A 20,151-nucleotide genomic window follows, 5' to 3' on the forward strand; every position below is an offset into this window, starting at 1 on the left:
GGAAGTGATTAAGCAACTTAAGTCATACTTGATTTAACAAAAAGAACCTTAAGAATCCTCTGTCCAGCAAACAGAAATCCCATGTCCGTCCAGTTGCACATATGTGTGTGTGTGTGTGTGTGTGTGTGTGTGTGTGTGTCTAATAATACACTATTCAGGAATTACTTTCCCTTCAAGTTTCTAGCTCTTTTTTTTTTTTAAGATTTTATTGGGGAATTGGGGGAGGGGAACAGTGTTGGGGAATAGGGGAAGGGGACAAGCCAAGTTGTTGTTCTTCAGTCTTAGTTGTGGAGGGCGCCAGTCGCCATCTGGCTGCCTGTCGACAGCTCATGGCCTCTAAGTTCAAGGTGTTGTGTTCAGTCTTAGTTGCGGGTGGGCGTAGCCACCATTGAAAAGGCAGTCTTGTTGTTACACCAGCTGAGCCATCGTGCCACCTGTTGGCAGCTCAGCGACAGCTCAGCTCGGGTGCAGCGTCACAGGCCCATGTGGGAATCAAACCAGAGGCCCTGTTGCTCAGAGCTCACGCTCTTAAGCCAACTTTTAACCAACTGAGCCACTCGGCCGGCTTGAGTTTCTATCTCTTTTAAATGTGATCATTTCTCCTCCTGCTCATTCACTGTCTCCACTTTCTCTTTTCATAGAATGAGTTCAATGAGTCTTCCTGGCTCATTCATTGACATCTGGTCGCTTTCTGGTCCCAAACTTTCACATGCCCCAGACTTGCCCAGGGTACTTGTAAAAAAATGCCAACTCCCAGTCGCCATCCCCAAAGGCTCTGACTCAGTGGGTCTAAGGTGGGCCCAGCAACCTGCACCTTCACCAGGTTCTCCAGGTGATTCTGAGGCAGGTAGTAAAAGAACAGCATTTTGCAAACCACTTCCTTGTGTTGCTGACGCGCGGCCAATCACAGGGTCTTTATTGTGTTTCCCTCTACAGGGGATCCGTTTCTGCGGCTGCATTCCCTCTCGCTAGCTTGCCGTTCTTATTAGCACAGTTGTTTGAAGTTTCCCCTGTGTTCGCGTGCCAGCCCCTGGGAGCTGGCTCCATCAACCCTACCCAGTGAGCCAGGCCTTAGATCAGGTTGGTGCCAGGTAACTCGGAGGATAATGAAGTTAATGAAAAGCCAGCAGCTGAAGGCATCATTTGCCATTTTCACCACTGGGCGGCGCCATCGCTCCACTTTCCATCCCCAGTCAGTTTGGAGTCCGGCAAGTTCTTACTTGATTTTGCTGATGGAGGGAAGTTGTTGTTTTTATCTGTTTTCCATCCTCTGTTACAATCTTTGATTCAGATAAACAGCGACACAATGAGGAGCCTGGAAAGGGGATGGAATTTCCTCTCACCCTCACCACAGGTTTGGGGATACGTTTTGGATTGAGTTAAGGAAGATGGTCTCAAAGCATCCACAAAAAACAGGGTCAGCGACAGTTAAGTTGCAAGAATCGGACCCAGACCTCAGCGTCAGATAAAAATGATAGGGAATCATTTTGCTGCTTTCCCGCTAGGCCCTAACATATCCAGTGTCAGGAAGAGACCTAATATTTTTGGATTACCTCCTGTGTGCCAAGCACTCTCCATGTCGTCTCATTTAATCCTCCTGATAATCCTGTATTTTATTTCTCCCGAGGGTAAAACGGCAGGCCTGAGGAAAATGAGACTCAGAGAGATCCCTCCAAATCCCCCATTCTGTCTGCACACAGCATCACCTCTGTTCATCCACTGATCAAACATTGATAACAAAGCAGAATTGCAAGTGATTCAATTTAGGACAAAGCGAGGGGGACTCGGGCCTCTGCCCACATGCCTGAAGGAAAATACTGAACCCTCAGCTGCCGACCAGGGGACACAGAGTGATTCGCTTCTACTGCCGAGAACGGAGCAGATGAAAAACTACATGACAGGGAAGGAAATGAGTACTTCCTAATGAATGGGCAAACATACTCCCAAGCAGCAGCTAAAATCAGTGAAGCAGCAATAGATGGCATTTGCGCAAGCCAGAGTGGAGGCCTCCCGGGCCCAGCGGCCCACCTCGCCTTCAGTTTGCAAGGACAACGCGTGTCTCTCTCTTACCTGCAGACTTCTGCCAATGTACCCAAAGCCACTGGAGGGGTGTCTAGCTGCAGCCATGGGGGATAAACAAAATAGACGATGTCCTCACTGCCTTTATCCATTTCTTACGTCTACTGTTGGTACAGGTAGGGTGGGGTTCCAGGTTAGTCCAGGTACAAATAGAACTGAAAGGGGCTACATTTAGGAATTACATAGTGTCATTAGGGGGACAATTAAAAGCAGGTATGACCTGGTAGGAAGGAGTCAGGCCTGAGCAAAACTATGAGACGATGGAGACAGTGTTGAACCAATCCAGGGAAAAGGTAAAGAAAGCACCTTCATGGTCCTTGTGTGGGTAGGCAGCCTCGTTTCTTATTTTAAATGCCTGTTGGGTTCTTTCGCTTCACTGGTCTGCCATCAGCCTCCATACACCCAACTGGCCATCTGACCCCACTTCCGGCAGTATCTGAGACCACAGCCAAGCCCTTTCCTGAATCAACCATGTTATTCGCCTCTCTTTCCTCTGTCTATGGCAGCCCTACTTTCAGAACGCCAAGATTGCATAGACAAGGCAAAAGAGGGGAGACCCAGCTAACCGACAAACCGTTTGGGTGACATGCAGCTGAGGGACTATTTCATCTGATTAGCTTGATATTAAACTATGTACATTGAAGTTACGGACTTGCAGCTTGGAAGGGATTGTGTGCTGTTTGGCCTCTCCATGGCCACTCGTGGCTCGCAATCATGTCTTGATTGATAGCCACATGTAGATGTGTTGCCATCCTGTGGACCCAGCGTCTGTGAGCTGGGCCTCACGGACACATCCATTCGCTTGCACACTCGCTCCAAATGGCAAGTGAGTGCCTACTGTGCCCAGCTGCTGTCTGGGTACTGGAGGTTACAGGGTGGGCACGACAAGGAGGCCTCTGACTCAACAAACAAACAAAAAATCAGGTGGTGATGAGAGCCAGGATGGAAGCAAAGAAATGTAGGGTGACCGAGCATGTGACCAGGGGCTTAGAGTGGGTGGGACCTTCCCCAGCAGTGCCCTTCCCCAGGTCCACTAGGCTCTGGCTTCTGTAGGAAGAAAACCAAGGGACAGGCATCTGGGAACATGGACGATGTCGTGGCTTCTCGCTGATACTACAGGTCCGCGGGGCGGAGGATACTAGGTTCCTGAGGCACCACCCCTCCTGCCCTGAGTTGGTTACAGAGAAGCTGGAGACCCAGAGCTGTCTGTTGTCTCCCTGGGTCATAGACTGTTCCAGCTAAAGGAACCAACCCTTCCTTCACAGGTGCAAAAACGGAAGCCGGACAAGTGGGGTGCCTTCTCTGACACCACGCAGCTACCCATCAAGTGTCTGTTTTCCTTCCCTCCTCTCGACCCCCTGATTTTCTGGAAAATGAACGGACAATATGAAAAAACTTCCACGCCCAGGACATAAATCTTCCTGTGCCTAGAGTAACCACACTATATGCTCGTGCCCACTACTTAATTAGGAGGCATCTCAGTTATCAGCTAGGTTGAGAGAGAGAGAGACAGGCCACATCCATATAACTTGTATTACAGTATATTGTTATAGTTGTTCTATTTTATTATTAGTTATTGTTGTTGCTCTCTTACTATGCTTAACTTAAAAATTAAACTTTTTCACAGCTATATGCATACAGGAAAAAACATAGTATATGCAGGGTTCAGTACTACCTGTGGTTTCAGGCATCCACAGGGGGTCTTGGAGCATAGCCTCCCTTGAATATGGGGGGATAACTGTAGTTGATTCTTCACACACCAACCAGAGTGACCCTTTGAACATTTAAATCCCATCATGCTCTCCATTACATTTAGAATGAAATCTGAGGCCCTAAGTGTTGCTCAGGGCTCGCCTCTGGGACTTTACTTCCTGTTCCTCTTCCTCTCCAGGACTTCACTTCCTGTTCCTCTTCCTCTCTCTCTCACTCTGTTGCAGCCACATGACATTTTACTATTTCTAGAACACAGGGGTCACACTCTTGCCTTAGGCCTCTTGAAATGTGTTTCCAACAGCCTGGGGACAGGTTTTTACCCCAGAAATCCCCAGGGCTGGCTCCCTCACTTGATTTAGGTCTAAGGTCAAATGTCAACTTAGAGAAGCCTTCTCTTACCACCTGACTGAAACTCGCCCTCCCTTCACAGTCTACCATGCCACTCTGCTCTATTTTGCTTTCTAACATTTTTTTTTTAATTGGGGAATTGGGGGAAGGGGAACAGACAAGAAGTAGCTGTCATTTTGTTCTTCAGTCTAGTTGTGGAGGATGTTGCTTCACTGGCCCAAGTTGGCACCATCATTGCGCTCTTCCCGGGCGAGGCAGATCAGTCACCAGCTTCTGGACGGCCGCTCACGCTGGCTGCTGGCCGCTCACACTGGCTGCTGGCTACACACGGTAGCCCATGGCAACCCACTGCAGCAGGGACTGCAGCCTACTTCATCGCTGGCGACTCACGGCAGCCCAGCTCCAGGTCGAGCTGTTGTTCAGCATCTTAGCTGTGGAGGGCAGTGTCACTGGCCCTCATATGTGGGATCCGAACCGGGGCCCTCTGGCATCCCAAGCCAGCTCTTAACCAACTGAGCCACTCGGCCGGCCCCAACTTTCTAACATTCTTTACCACTTGTTATTACTCTATAATTTTTTCAGTTGTCTTGAATGCCTGCCTCTTCTACGAGAACATAAGCTCCCTGAAGGCAGGAATGTTGTATATAATCTTTTGCCCACCATGGAATCTGTGGGAATCCACAGCACCTAGTACACTGCAGACTCAATAACTGCTTGTTGAATGAATGAATGAATGAATGAATGAATGTGCTGACCTAAATAAAAAGGCAAACTGAGGCAAGCTCAAAAAGATGAGATTGTTCGGGAATCACTGAGAAATGGCCAAGTTCAATTTAGCCCACTTTGCAAGACCAGCTGCATCTGAGTCATCTCTTGTTCGTGCCTCTGGCAAAACTTCCCAAGGCTGATGTCGAGACAACCCCTGACCAAGACCTCATCATCAAAGAAAATTCCAATGTTACCAGTTTTCTGTAAATCAGGCATATACGTGAGATCAGCCTCATAGTCTTTAAATTTTGTCTTCCTGAGGGCACACGTGTGAGACTCTCCATTTTATACCCTTTGGTTCTATTTTAGATTGCAATTCTTTCACAAATGAATAAACGAGCGAGGAGCAGAAACTCAGGTACCCCATGAAATACAGTGGGTTCTGAAGACATTGAAACCTCTTTGGAGGGAAACAGCCCCAGCCATCTTCTGGCTGCAGTCGGAGACCCATGATCGTGGACTCATTCATTTCCTCAGAGCCTCCTTACAAAACTGACCCCTCAGAGCCACCTGGGAAGCCTGGTCCCTGAATGCCAGTCTAGGGCCAGATCTACCACCTCTATGAAGCCTTCCACCTGCTCTCAGCTCTTCTTCCCACCCAGCACCCTGGCAAGGTGAGATGGTTTCCCCTCTCCTGCTCATAGCTTGGTACCTTTGCACTTCCTGCTTTGGTTAAGGTCAAGATCAGCTCCCAAAAATCAGCCTCGGCTCTAGGGAGCCTTCTAAATGTAAATCACTGGTCATGAGGAAGAAGAGTTTTGAATGGAAGGGAGGGAAGGAGAGACCAGGGAGAAGTCGAATATAGGCTGGCAGTGCCTATCAGACTCTCATAGGGTTTTGCCTTCTCTGGTAATGAAAGCTGGGTCACATCCCACTCTCCTCCCTGGGGAGAGGGTTAGTTTCTGATGCCATCCCTTCACTCTCCAGGTTTCCTGAGTCTCCACATTCCCCTTTTTAGAGGGATGGTTCATGATGAAGGCAAGGTCACCACAGAGTCCATTTCCTTCTCCTCCAGGTGATGTCAAAGGTGACACCGAATGGTTAGAGCAAAGGAGTCTTCTATAAAGCTTTCGATTCTGAAATGGAATCCTTCCAAAAAGATCGGCAACTCTAGAGACGAGATAACCTAATCTTGTCCTTTGATTAGTTAGGAAGCAGAGCAGCAGAGACGCTAAGTAACTTGCTCATAGTCACAGAGCTGGTGAGGGGCATAGCGAGGACTTGAAATCTCCCAACCCGCTGTCCAGCCCAGCTCTGCAGAACCATCAAGATGCTGCAAAGACAGATTCTCCACTGGGAGGCCTGGTTTCCAAAATGTGCATGGGTTCATTCGGTCTTACAAATCATTGCCCAGAACGGTCAAGCTTGCAAACATACCCCATTAGCCTAAATTATTGCTTAAAGTCCTGTGACATTAACTCCAAATTATCATCCTCTTCACTCTTCCCTCCTGCTCTTTTCAAATCTACCCCCACCCTCTGCCCCTCCTAGGCTTTCAAATGACTGAAGTTTGGGCATAAAAATCCTCACCTGTACTGATCCAAGGCTTGTGGTCACCTGACACCAGTTTATTTCCGCTCCCAGGCTCAGCACCTTCCCCTCTTGTGTCCCCTGGGGTCAGCGATCCCTGGGAACCAGGTAAGGCAAACCAGGCCAGCAACAGAAAGCTCTGGCTTTTAATTTGTGAAATTCTCTCCTCCTGGCAAAATGTGAAGTGGCCAGTGAACAGATGGCATCATATGACTTAGCTTCTACAAAGCCAGTCATAAATTGCATTCCTGGAAAATCTATATTTCAGGAGTCACATTATTTACATTTTTCATTTATTAATTCTATTAGGAACAATCCCTCCAGGAACAGAATAAAGGTGGAACAAAACAGCAAGACAAATAGGCAACTCTGAAAAGAACACCCCCATTCCAAGGTCTGCTGTTGCCCTGGAGAACAAGCTTATATATCACCTGTGTGCAGAAAGGACACCTGACTCAGTGCAGATATGAGAACATCTGCTGCTCGGAGTGTCTTCTAAATACCCCCAAAGCCTCCGCAGCATTTCAGCCTACAGGGTCTATTCCTCAAGGAAAGCTGCAGCCAGACAGTTCTTTAAAATTCTGGGGATAGCCCTACCCACCGCTTACGAGTATTGAAAGGACAAACCATGGTTAGAAAACAGACCAATGAAAGAGCAAGCAGACCTGGGCTGTTTCATGGGCTGGCTGATGGTAATGTGTGTGCAGTCGGCTAAATGGACACCTGAAGGCATCAATTGCACAGTGAACGCTATCACCTTCATTTCAGCCCCAAGTCTGGCACTCAGTAAGCTCAAGATTAGTGCTAGCCCAGGAGGTCCTCATTACTGTTTCATCATATGCCCAGGAAACATTGCTCATCCTTTTGGGACCAGCTCTCAATCTGGCTTCTTCTCTTAAAGTATTCCAGCATCTGTCAAATTGGGCTTCACTTCTTCTTCCTAATGTTTGTTAGTCCTCTGTCTATTTTATGTCGCTTATTGGATTGTTAGCGCCACAAAAACTGTGATTGTTATTCAGCCTTTTTACCACCCCCACAGCATACAGTAGGGGCACAATAAATAAGTGACATGATTGCAGAAGGGGACAGTCGCCATGCGTTTTTTTGTTTGTTTGCTTGTGGCTAGTTTAATTGCTGCTTCCTAACTCTTGTATTGTAGCTTCAGAGATGGCAAAAAGATGGTGCAATCCAGATATGCAGAAGAAAAGGGGCATTTATTTTTCTCACTTGCCTCCATGCTTTAGTCTTCTTGGGTTTGGAGCATGGAAAGGACCTTGGTCAACTAAAAACAAAAAAAAAGAAGAAGAAATGCAATCCATTCGTGGACTATAAGATGGAAGCATAAGTTTCCAAAGTTATAATTTTTTCACCTCTAAGATGAAGAATAATCCCTGTTCTGACTACCTCACAGGACTATTGTGAGGCTCAAATAAGATAATGTATGTATGAAGGCTCTTTGCTGGTAGGAGAGCATAACATGGGTGTAAGGTGTTATTATCCCTTTAATCTTTCTAGTCTCATAATGGAGAAAATTTTTCAAAGACAAATTGGGAGCTCTTTTCAGTCTCCCAGCTGCCTCTTGCTACATGATCATCATGACAATTAAATGCTGCAGAAGAGCCTAGATGAATTCAAATAAACAGCAGTGCGAAATACATTTGTCAACCCTCCCGCACTGCTGAAGACGCTGCTGAAGGCTGCCAGAATTCTTCTTCGGACCTCTGGGACGCATCTGCTGGCTGAGATGCCATTTTGCATAAGAGCTCCACAGATGTCATGCTGGAGAAGACCTTTGTGTCATGAATTCATTTTACTGCTCTTACCTCCCACCAAGAGCCTTTCTGCAAGAGAGTGTGGCTACTATTCTCTGTGATCGTAGAATGTAAAGCCTCCAGGAGTGAATTCGGGGAGCTCTGCCCAGACCGTCCCACCCCTTTGGGACTGAGGGACCCATTCTTCCAGCTGCTGGAAGTCATGGCAGCTGATGGCCCTTAGGTGCATCGCAACCTGGGCATTGCCCACAACCTAAGAGAGCCCCTCATTCAAAGCCACATCCCCTCCCATGTCCAGCGACTGGTCAGTGGTGAGGAGGGGTGGGATAAAGGCCTGGCTCCCTTGTCTCCAAGTGGAACAACTGTGAAGGGCCGTCCCAGCTCCAGGGCTTCCCAGAGAATCTGCTGAGATCTCTGAGGACATTTTCTTGCTACTCAACTTCTCCCTTTGACCAGTCCTAGGTCCCTGAGCCCTCACAGTGTTGTTCTTGAAAACACTACTTCATAAAGCTCCCACGTGCCTGTCTCCAAGAAACTCTACCGAGGACACCTCTCCAACAGTCTTCCTAGAACTGGGTTACTTGGTCTGCAGCATATTGATCCTCTCAGGCCCTGGAGAAGTTAGCTGGGTCCTGTGTCAGTCCATGTGCCCACATGAGTGGCCTTGGCTATAAGCAGCAATCTCCATTTACCCTAGCTGGTCATACAAGCACTGTTTTCTCAGTTCCATGATGAGAAAAACGCCGAGAAGCCTGACTGTAATGTGTAGCACACTCAGAAATAGATCTATTTTAACACAGTACAGTTGCCTTTCCAGTATTCATTCCCTCTTCCCTACTAACTGAACCCCGATTTCAATTCCAGGCAGTGATTTCCTCAGCTGAAAAGTAGAACAAAACACATTTTCCAGCCTGCTCTGCAGCCAGCGAGAGCTGTGTACATGGTGAAGAGAAGCAGAAATGTGCCATGTCCCAAATAGAGGCGTCTCTCCACTGCATGCTGTTCCCTTGTCTGTCTGCTAGAACAAGAATGGGAGGCTGGTGGGTCGGCTGAGTGGCGCATTGGTTAAGAACTGGCTTGGGACGCCAGAGGGCCCCGGTTCGGATCCCACATATGAGGGCCAGTGACACTGCCCTCCACAGCTAAGATGCTGAACAACAGCTCAACCTGGAGCTGGACTTCCGTGAGTCTCCGGCCACGGCATAGGCTGCAGCCTCTGTGACAGTGAGTTGCCATGGGCTACCCTGTGTAGCCAGCAGCCAGCGTGAGAGGCCAGCAGCCGCAGTGAGCGGTCGTCCAGAAGCCGACAACTGATCTGCCTCGCCTGGGAAGAGCACAATGATAACACCAACATGGGCCAGTGAAGCAACGTCCTCCACAACTAGACTGAAGAACAAAAAAGACAGCAACTTGTCTGTTCCCCTTCCCCCAATTCCCCAGCGCCGTTCCCATCCCCCCAGCCCCCCAATTAAAAAAAAGAAAGGGAGGCTGGTAACCAACAGGAGACCTATGTGCTGAGTGTATTCACCATCTATTGATACATAAAAAAAAAAATCACTCCAAGACTTGGAAGCTTTCAACCATCACTTATTATTTCAGTTTCTATGGGTCAAAAATTATGGGGAAACTTCGATGTACTTTCTTGGTCACCCAGCCCAAATTTGGTCTAATGCATGAGGGCACTGTACAAGGATGTAGCTAGCAGGAAGCAGGAATCACGGGGGGCCTTCTTAGGGGCTGCCCACCACCGTCCACTCTCTGGCTCAATGGTGCACATCCCTCGCACATGCGAAATGTACTCACTCTCTCCCCAAATTTCCAAGAGTCTCATCCCATTACAGCATCGACGTACAGTTCAGAGCCTTGCCAGTTACATCAGGTCCAGGTGTGGCCGCGGCACTGCAGGTGTAGTTCCTAGCAGGTCCTCCAGTAGCGTTCCACCCCAACGCACATATTAATGACAGCCCAATATTTCGGTTTCATGACTTACATGTTAATACGTCAAGAAGGGAAAGAAGGATAATCTGGCTCCCTGCTATTGGAACTACCTCTCTGCCTCCCCAGCCATTGCACGCGAACACTAGCATGCGCCTATATGAACCTGTACACGTACACATGCATATACACGTTTCCCCCAAAGCATACGTCAAGAGGTAAGTGGCGTTCTAATCAAATTAGCAAGACAAAGAAGACGGCACTCAGGCAGGAACACCGGACCTGATATTTTTGCGATGAGAACAATTCACTCAGCAATGGAGCTCACAAGTGGCTGATCCAACAAATGCCACTTGTTGGGGATTCAAACTCCTTTTCAACCCTCCCCCATAGCAAGCAGTGATGGAGCAAGAGCGGGAGATGCCTGGCAAGTTTGGGACTAGGGCAGAGAGAGCTGGGCCAGCTAAGGGCAATAGAGAAGTTCATGGGTTTTGCTTTAACATTCCAAGAAGGCATCTCTGACTTTTATATAATTCCAATAGAAAGACCCTCTGTGCTCTACAACATGAGGGGCACAGAAACACCTCTTGGTGAGAATATCTTCAGGTGCTGAATTCTTAACTGTGACCTGAGGTCCCTGATTCCTATCTAGTTGATGTCACATCTTTGGCACTTGCGTTCATTTCTGGTAACTCTCCCAGCTATGGCCAGCTAAGCACTTTCTTCACTGTGCTATCTGTGTGACGGGTCACACTGAAGGGTTCTCAGAGGACAATTCCAGATATAGATACAAAACCCAGCCCTGAATACTATGCTGGCTTGGCTGGCTTGCAGATGGTCAAAGAGATTCAATCCCTCGCTGCATTTTTAAAGTCCATTCAACGAAATTAACGTTAGTAACCAGTTAAAACTCACTTTTCTTTTTCAACCGAGGCCACCAAACCAGAATGTGAGGTTCAACCCTTTTCATCCCTGTACCCAAGTAGGAGAAATTTAAAAGCTTATAGCCAGTAGCTAGCATCAAACCACCTTGGCTGCCAGTTCCTGTATGCTCCTGGTCCCTTGGTTCCAGTAATTCCCTCTGCCTTGTTCCATTTGGCCAAATCTGTGGCATGGGTCCTAGTTCTAACTGAATCCTAGTCTTGGTTCCAAGGACTTCAGCACATCCTAGAATGGGATAACATCTTATCCTGCATCCTCTAAGGAGTGACGTCTCATTTTTGAGCTCAAATTTCTGAAGATAGATGTTGCCTTCTACAACACAGGGTGAGCATCTCCTCTGGTGCCTTCTTTTTCCACCAGATCCTTCTTCCTGCAGCTCAGGTTTGCTGGAACTCTAACTGTTCCCAGGTCGAAGTCGATGGCCCGTCCACTGTGTCCCTCACTTGTCAGACCACCTATGCGATTGAGGGCATTCACGGCTGGAAGGACTTCAAACATCATCTTGTCCAACATTCCTTGTCTGACAATAAACTCAGGGAATCATTCAAACAGCTCCTCAGACTGAGAGCGCTCCCCTTGTCACGCTGAGTAGGAATGACTTCAAGTGCAACATTTCTAAAGATTTCTCTCTAATGCTAAGGGCCAGGGTTGGCTTAGAGATCTAGGGAAGCTATTTTTCAGGATGTTTTAATAACTGTCTGGCTATTGGGCAGCGGAAGCCTAGCCACCATTGTCAGACATGCAGAGTCAAGCTTCAGACAGCAAAAAAGGTGACAGGGGGTGAGAAGGAGACACCTCCCACATACTCTAACTTCTACAGCAACAGCGAGCTTGTCCTCTCTGAGGCTGGGAATGGACACCTCGGCTACCTCCTAGTTCAATCTCAAGGTGAGGCCATCTCCTCAAATACTGTAGAAAAGTCTCTTGGCTGAACAACACGGACCAACCTTATGGGTTTCAGTTTTGCTGTTTGGGGGATGGTCTGGGAGCCTGTGGATCTGAACAGCTCTAGATGGCCTTGTACGACAAAGAGTGTCCTTCCTGGACTCATGGTCAGCTAAGGAGCTACGGACAAGCCATGGAAGGAAGCTTCCCACCTCTACCCAAAGCTTTAGAGCTTCTATGTAAAGCAGCTACTCCCCCAGAGTACTCCTTATAGGTTCACTGCGGGAGACCAGCTCCCGCAGGTCCAGGGGTTCCCTCAGGTGGAGGCGGAGTCTGCTGCGAGGAAAAAGGAAAAAACGCGAGGAGACACAGGAGTGCTTTTTCAAGAAGAGAAGTGTCTCCCTTTATTTTTACAGCATGTCCCTTTTATACCAGGCAGTTTAACCATTGTTTCATTAGTATCAGGGTTATCAGGGTTTTAATTCCTCATAATTCTTATGCTCCAGGGTATAGCTATACCTTTTGTATGCTAAAGACTAACTTATCTTAACTGAGTCCAAATCCCTCCACCTACAATGACTGCGTCCAAGGCCTGAGCCTCTACATAATCGCCCGAAGGATGGTTACCATGACCACCCAACATTTATTCTAAAAACTATTGTCTAAGCAGGATCTTAAGATTTACAGGGTGTGTACTTTGACCTTTACTAAGAGACTAGCAGTGTGAGTAAAATTGCCTTTAGTGTAGAAAATATAATTATTGTGATATATCTATTAGAAGGGGTGTAAGATCTTCGTCCTACTGGGGGGCATCCAAAGGGGAATTTAAATTTTCTAAGAGATAAAACAGTATCTGTTTCTCAGTCAGAGCTTCAGAATTTGTCACAATTGCAGTGCACTTGGTCATGTCAGATACTGAGGTGCAGCTGGCTCCCAGCAGTTCACCCCTTATCTAGTCATGTAGCTGAACACCAGTCCTTGATCCAGTCCTGGTCTGTATTTGTCTGAAATTGCACCCTTACAGACCAGCTAGTCCACAGGACACGCTGCCAGGCTGGATGGTCTGTAAGCACGTCCCAGACATATTAGGGAAACCCGGGAGTATGAGCACAGTGCTTTTGGTAGCTGTGGAGGAGATCCAATCAACGAAACCTGGAAAGCCCACCAAGTGTGGCAGATTTGGAATGCAATGGAATCAATAGGGACTAAAAGAATTCAATAGGTGCCCTGCTTCTAATAGAATGTTCTTGCCTGCACCAAAGCTCTTGCAGTCAAAAGCACGCTAGGAAATGGTGATGATGGTGCCCAGGCAGAGGGAGAAAAGCGTGCAGCACAAGAACCCATGCTTTGGTCCGGCCGTGTCTGGATTATTTATTGAAGCAAGTGGTTTGGAGGTAACTAACCCAATAGCACTGACTTACTTAGCTGTTCAACTCTGTAAATTCTGGGGAGGTGGGGGCTCACCCAAGACTTTCAGAAAGGCTGGGGGAACAGGTGATGAAATTGTGCAACTCTCAGCCAGTGTGTTGACTTGACCACACAGAACCCCTGTGGTTGGGGGCCAGAAAATGCCAGTTAGACCCCAAGCCTTGGGAAGGCTCCTCAGGGGGTCCTGAGAACCACAAGCGAGCCTGCGCCTTCTCACACCAGCACAGGCAGGGGGCTGAAATCGATAGGACAAACTCAGATACGCAGAATGTACCAGGGAAAAGGCAATTGCAGAAGAACAGGACTGATTAATGCACTGCAGCCTCTGAGGAGATTAATGTGTGGACAAGGGGAAACCAATGAATGTAATTTATTTAGACTTTCAAAAGGCTCCACACTCAACGGCGATTTTTAAAAGTCACCGTGGCATCTGGGTTTTAAAGGGCTGGCTTTCTGAGGTTAATGCCAATGAAGACACTCATTTTCTTGCTGCCATCGCCACAAAATATGGGTGACTGGTGACTTTTACTCTGTATGGCAATTTCTAAGCAGATTCCCACCTCCTCTCGCCCCTCCAGCAGTGACCTCTCTCTCTCCCTTCTGAGATCCCATCTGGTCCCCCTCTTACGTAATACTTCCTGCCTTACGTGTAATGATATGTGTGTATCTCAGCCCCTACTAGACTGGGACCCACCTCAGGACAGGGACAGTGTCTTGGCCACTTTTGTACCTTATAGAATGCTGAGACTAGAATTTCCTTACTGTAAGTCAGAGGAGACGCAGTGCCTTCAGACCTGCTAATCTTAACCACAGTTTACACCTGGGGGCAATGCACAAGAACCTCAAATTCGGTACGGCTCATTCTGCAGCTGTCAGCCCCCAGCCCCATCCCACACAGCTGCTCTTCCCATGTTCGCTCTTGGGGGAACCATTCCTCACCCACCTAGAAGCCTTTTCATCCCCACTGCCCTACCTTAGCCCGGGTCCTCACTGCTGCACCTGTATTGCAATACCTCTCAACTGCTCAAATCCTTCTAAGGCCCAGGCCAGCGGGCGGGGCTCTCCAGGTACCCGCCCAATTTCCCCTCCAGTTTTACTCTTTGCACCACCCTGTGTCCCGCCTGCCCAGAGCTGGAGCTGCTGCCAGATGGGGGCCCCTGCAGGTCCTTTGACATATCGTGATAGTTACGACTCTCACTCCTATGACCTCCGTCCCTTCTTTTCCTCACGTCTTTCAGCTTCTTGCTGTAGCGAAGTACTTTTTCCTTTCCATCTCAACTCAGGTGCTATCTCCCCTGAGAAAAATTTCTCTGAGCCCTCAATCTGGGTTTATTGCATTTCCTATATGCTCATTCATTCATTCAACGAATATTTCTTGAGCAGCAGGTCACACGAGGGTGACATAATCATAAACAAGACTGACAGTCTCTGCTCTCACAGAGCTCAGCCTCTGATGAGTGGCACAGACAACTTTACAAGGAATTATAAAATATACAGTAAGTGTTAAAATAAATGTCCCCTTCTGCCCCAGGGCCTTTGCATATGCTATGCTCATCCCCTGGACCTTTCCCTCCCCTTTGTCTAGTACTTCTTTAGATTTAAACTCAGTCAGTTCCCCAGGCTAGATCAAATCCCCCTCCTTTATGCTTTTATCACACTTTGCATTCTCCATCAAAGCACTTAACATAATTATAGTTTCCTATTTATTTGTATCATTACTTGATTAATGACTACTAGCTCCTTTAGACTGTTAGCTTCGTAAGCACAGGTCCATGTTGTTTGCTCCTCTGGATAAGCCCAGCAGAATAGAAACTCAACAGGTGTTTGTTATATGAAGAAGTGCTAGGGAAATGAATAGTAGAGGTGCCCAGCCTGGTTTAAGGAGGGTTAGGCAACGCTGCCCAAAGGAAGCGATAAATCAGAGACCTTGAAGGGACGATAGGAATGAGGCCAAAAGCCAGTGGGCAGCAAAAAGTGTTCCAGGCAGTAAACACAGCTTTAGGAGATTCTGTAGCTAGAAGGCCGGGTGTTTGTAAGCACAGGTTTCCAAAATAGGGTGTTTATTCCCCCAAAGGGTGCATCAGAGGATCCGTCAGGATGCAGCAAAAAAAACCCACTCATCTACTCATGCTGAATTTTTAATTCAGCCAAACAAAAAATATATTGAGCTCTACAATTATCTAATAAACATGCTGCAATCAAGGTCTCCATTAGCTGGAGGCTCACGTGCCACGCAAAGTACATGATATACTCTGAAGCAAGAGTGGCTGTGCCCTAATTTGCAGCTTATGTGTGTCTATTACACAAATGGATTATATTACTGAGTCTAAACCCACCCTCAGAAAATGAAACGTGGCTTAAAGAGGTTCCTGCAAGGAAGTCACGGATTGAAGGTAATGTTAATAATGTAAGTACAAGTGAACACGAATTTTCTTCTGAACTGACACTGCCTCATACAAGCTTGTTGTCAGCCACATTATGAGAGAAAAACAATGATTTAATCAGACCTGACAAGAAGGCTGCCTAAAGAATACAAAATTATCACCAAGTCATCTTGAAATATGGATTTGCATACCCTGCTGTTAAGGTTGACTCTTGCTGTATTTATAGTTCTCATCTTGCTATATTAGTTAGTGGCAGTCATACAGGTATGCCATTTACAAATAAATATACACACCTTGGAGTGTGTGTATAAGTATGTACAGAGGGTGCCAAAAAAGGTACACACATTTTAAGAAAGAAAAACTGTATTAAAATTGTAACACTCAATATATACTGATAACGAAAGATGCATACAAGTCACGTTGGACTTCTGCAATGAAAAGAGGTGCTCAAAGTGGTTCCCATCAGCGTCCAGGCACTTCTGATGACGGCGAACTACTGCTTGAGCAACGTTGACCAAAGTGTCCACTTGTATACATTTTTTTGGCACCCCTGGTATACATACACACACATATATGTGTGTGTATATATATATATATATATGTATATATATATATATATAATATAGAAGATTTGGGCTTATTTATTTGTTGTTGTTTCCTAATAGTGTTGCATAACCTGGGCTTTGGAAACTGTCTCTTTAAAGAATGGAAGAAAGTCAACATAGCAGAACTGGAGAGGTGAATAGGGCAGAGTTGAGAAATTGAACCAGAGAGATAAACAGGGAACATATCCTTATCAGAGTGTTTATCATACTCTTTATAATTATTTATTTTAGAGGTTCTTAACCTGGTATCTAGGGTTAAATGAGACCCAATAATTTATGTATGTGAGCGTTTTGTGGAGCTGATTCATAACCTCCCTATCCATCTCTAAAGGTCTCCACCATAGTAAATGTTAAGAACTATTGATTCAGTTAATGGTCGGCCCCTCCCAGCTACACTGTGTTTCTCATTGTCAGAGGCTTTCATCTTTATGACCATCATCCTAGTAGGTGTGAAACGGCCTCAATAATCATTGAATAAATGAATGATTTACCCACTGCTTTCTCTTCTGGCTTTGGAAGACAAAGGAACCAGAAAACCACATGCAGCCAAAAGCTGATTCATGGAAAGAGAGTTTTGTAGATTTTATGTATGATTTAACTGTTTGCAGATACTAGTCTAAGTCTGTCGGCAACAGTCACCCGTTCAGTCCTCATAATAAATCTGGGAGGAATCATTGTCCTGTTTTAGATGGTGAAGCTGAGGTGCAGAGAGGTGAAATGGCCTGCCCAGGGCGTCCAGCTGGCAATCGGCAGAGACCAAGGTGAAACCCAGACATCTGGGCTGTGATCACTGCACCATGGCAAGGCCTGTCTGTTGGCCCGCATGGGGAAAGGCCCAGGGTCATCAGAAGATGCTCAGTGCAACCTGACAGCAAAGACACCTGCCATAACCTCCCTCACTCCTGGGCAAAGGATGTCCTTCAAAAGCGAAATTGGGAAAAGCAGAATTAGATTCAAAGGGCTTGGGTGAAGGCAGCTATGGATGGCAGGGCATGAAGGGAGAGCTCAGCATTGTAAGACAGCAAACTGCTCACAAAGCTGTGAGATTGAATTTGGGATTTTATTATGGCAATTCTCAAACATAATCAAAAGTGTAGAGAAAATTACAATGAGCTTCTACGTATCCATCACCTAGCCCCAACAATTAACACATGCCAGTCGTGTTTCATTCATACTCTCCTTCACGCCCCTATTTTAGGATCTTTACGTAAATGCCTGATGTCACGTGATTTCATAATGGGACTTTAACATATTGTGTTACTCGCTTAGAAACTGTCTGGAATTGAAGTCAAGAGAGTGGAGTCTGAGTCTTGCCTCTCCAATTTTCCGGCTGTGTCCTTGGGCAATAACTTCTCTGAGCAGTTGCAACATTGGTAAATTATGGATAGTAATACCTGTTTCACAGTATGGTTTTGAGGATTAGATAAGTCACCACATGCGAGAGTAGTTTTTAAAACTGTAAGGTCCTGATTGACCCTCAGTATGACTCTGCTTCTGTCTTGCCCCACCACAAGGAGGGTGATGGTTAATTTTATGTGCCAACTTGATAAAACCATGATGACCAAACATTGTATCAAACACCAGCTGAGATGTTGCTGTAAAGGTATTTTTTCGAGGTGATTAACATTTACAATCAGTGGACTTTAAGCGAAGCAGATTATGCTCCATAATATGGGTGAGCCTCACCCAATTGGTTGAAGGTCTTCAGAGCAAAGGCTGAGGTTTCCCTAAAAAGAAGAAATTCTGCCTCCAGATCGTAGCATAAAAATTTTGCCTGCGTTTTCGTCCTCTGGACTCAAGATGAGAACATCAACTGTTACTCAAGTTTCCAGCCTGCTACTCACCTATGGATTTTGAACTTGCCAGCCTACATGATCGTGCCTGGCTTCAAATTGGGATTAGCTCATGGGAGTCAGCTGCTGGGTATTGGAGGGTGAAGGGAGAGAGAGGTTGGGGTGTTTAATCCCATATTCTCTCCTGGTAGGTTATTCCTACAGCACCACCAAGATGGGCCTCTCCCCTGCCCAGGTTCAGTATTACTTCCTCCCTACCCCTCCAGGTGATGGAGTGATGACGCCCCCCCACACACACACACACTCTCCCCAGCCCTGAAGACTATCTCTTATGCTTTCCTCACACTGTGCCCATACCTTTGCAAACAGCTCCTCCATATTAAGCTTCCCTCCATTACCCAGTTTGAGTGCTCCATCTGTTTACTGCTGGGACCCCAAGTGATGCTAGAGAAAGCAGTTGAACAGAGACTCGACGCTACATGTGTGGATTAAACACATTCACTAAGAATTCCGCTGGGAAACTTCAAGTGCACATCAGTATCACTTTTCCTGAGTCCCCAAACTGTCGTGTTCCAAGCTCTCCAGCAATCTGGGAAACTCAGATAATGCCTTCTCCGCATCCTCTACTCCCTTCCCCTCCAAATGCGTCTCCAGTGGGGAGCTACACTCAGGTGCCTCAAGTCTGCCCTTGAGCCTTTACTGCACCTTAGCAGGGGGAAAACCAGCTCCTCCCCTTCCCCACATTATCACTTCATTTCTTCCTTCTACACCACTGGCATCTGCTGTCCTGTCTTCTGAGACTTGCTCCCTCTGGGGGATTGCTAGCCCATGGCCTCTGAAACCAGTTCAATCGAGCAAGGGCAGTTCATCCCTCTTCCACCCTAGTGGTCTGCCGCAACCCCTCACACACATGCAAAAATACTTTGGTTGTTTACATTGTTATTGTCAGCTTCCTTTAGATGTGGTGCGACACCAGTTTGGCCATTTCTGCAGCACTACCCAGTTAATTTGCAACTAGAGCTAATTGGCTATCCTTTTCTTTCCTCCAGTAGCCCCCTAGCGTGGCTCTTGCCATCTATCTCTCAGCCCTGTAAATACTTATAACTCCACTCCAAATATGAGCAGTATGTTTTGAAAAACACATCTAGTTTTACCAGGAATCTGATGTTATATTCAAAGCTAGTCACAGCTTTTTTTTTTCCTTTGCAGCTTCCGTTGGAAGCTGGAAAACCTTCTTTCTTATGAAAAAAAATAAAATAAAAACTTGACCTCTGTTCACCAGCACAACAATGTGTAAATTTTGCTTTAAATAATTAAAAATACTAATACACTACAAAGCAGCCCTTGAACACTGCTCCAGTAAGAGGTATCCATTTTAATGAAACATTGATACAATGTAGCCATTTTGATAGTTCCCCTGATTTCATTAAAATGGGATTATGTATGGGTGGGTGGGTGTGGGTAGCCACAAGAACAAAGTCAAAGACCAAAAAGCACAAAAGCTGTTTGGAAGCTAATTAAAATGGCCCCCAGGATTCAGGGGGCGGTGATAAAGTAAACAGCATCTCCCTGCCAACCACCCTCTCTGTCACGAACATACGGTTTGGACTCAGCCAGCATTTCTGCTTCTGGAGTTTATAACTCAGCTGGTTAATGGCCCGTGGATGGGACTATTACTGACCCCAGGGTCATCAGTCAGCTGGGGCCTCTTGGACGTTCTTCCTCACCCAAACCTCAACTAGGCCATGGCATCTCGAAAGGGGGAACCGTCCCAGAGCAAATCAGTTCAGCTTATATGGCTGGGAAGGATTTTCTACTCCATAGTGTTGAGAAGTAGCCTGAGAAAGGACTGAGTGTGTCTGGGAACCAGTCCTGCTGGGGACCACAGCCAGGGACCCAAGCGTCCCAGCCAGGCTGACCCCTTCCAGACACCCTCCCCACCCCCACACCTGACATGACCTCCAGTTAG

This window comes from Hipposideros armiger, unplaced genomic scaffold, assembly GCF_001890085.2.
Source record: "Hipposideros armiger isolate ML-2016 unplaced genomic scaffold, ASM189008v1 scaffold_231, whole genome shotgun sequence".
NCBI classification, from domain to species: domain Eukaryota; kingdom Metazoa; phylum Chordata; class Mammalia; order Chiroptera; family Hipposideridae; genus Hipposideros; species Hipposideros armiger.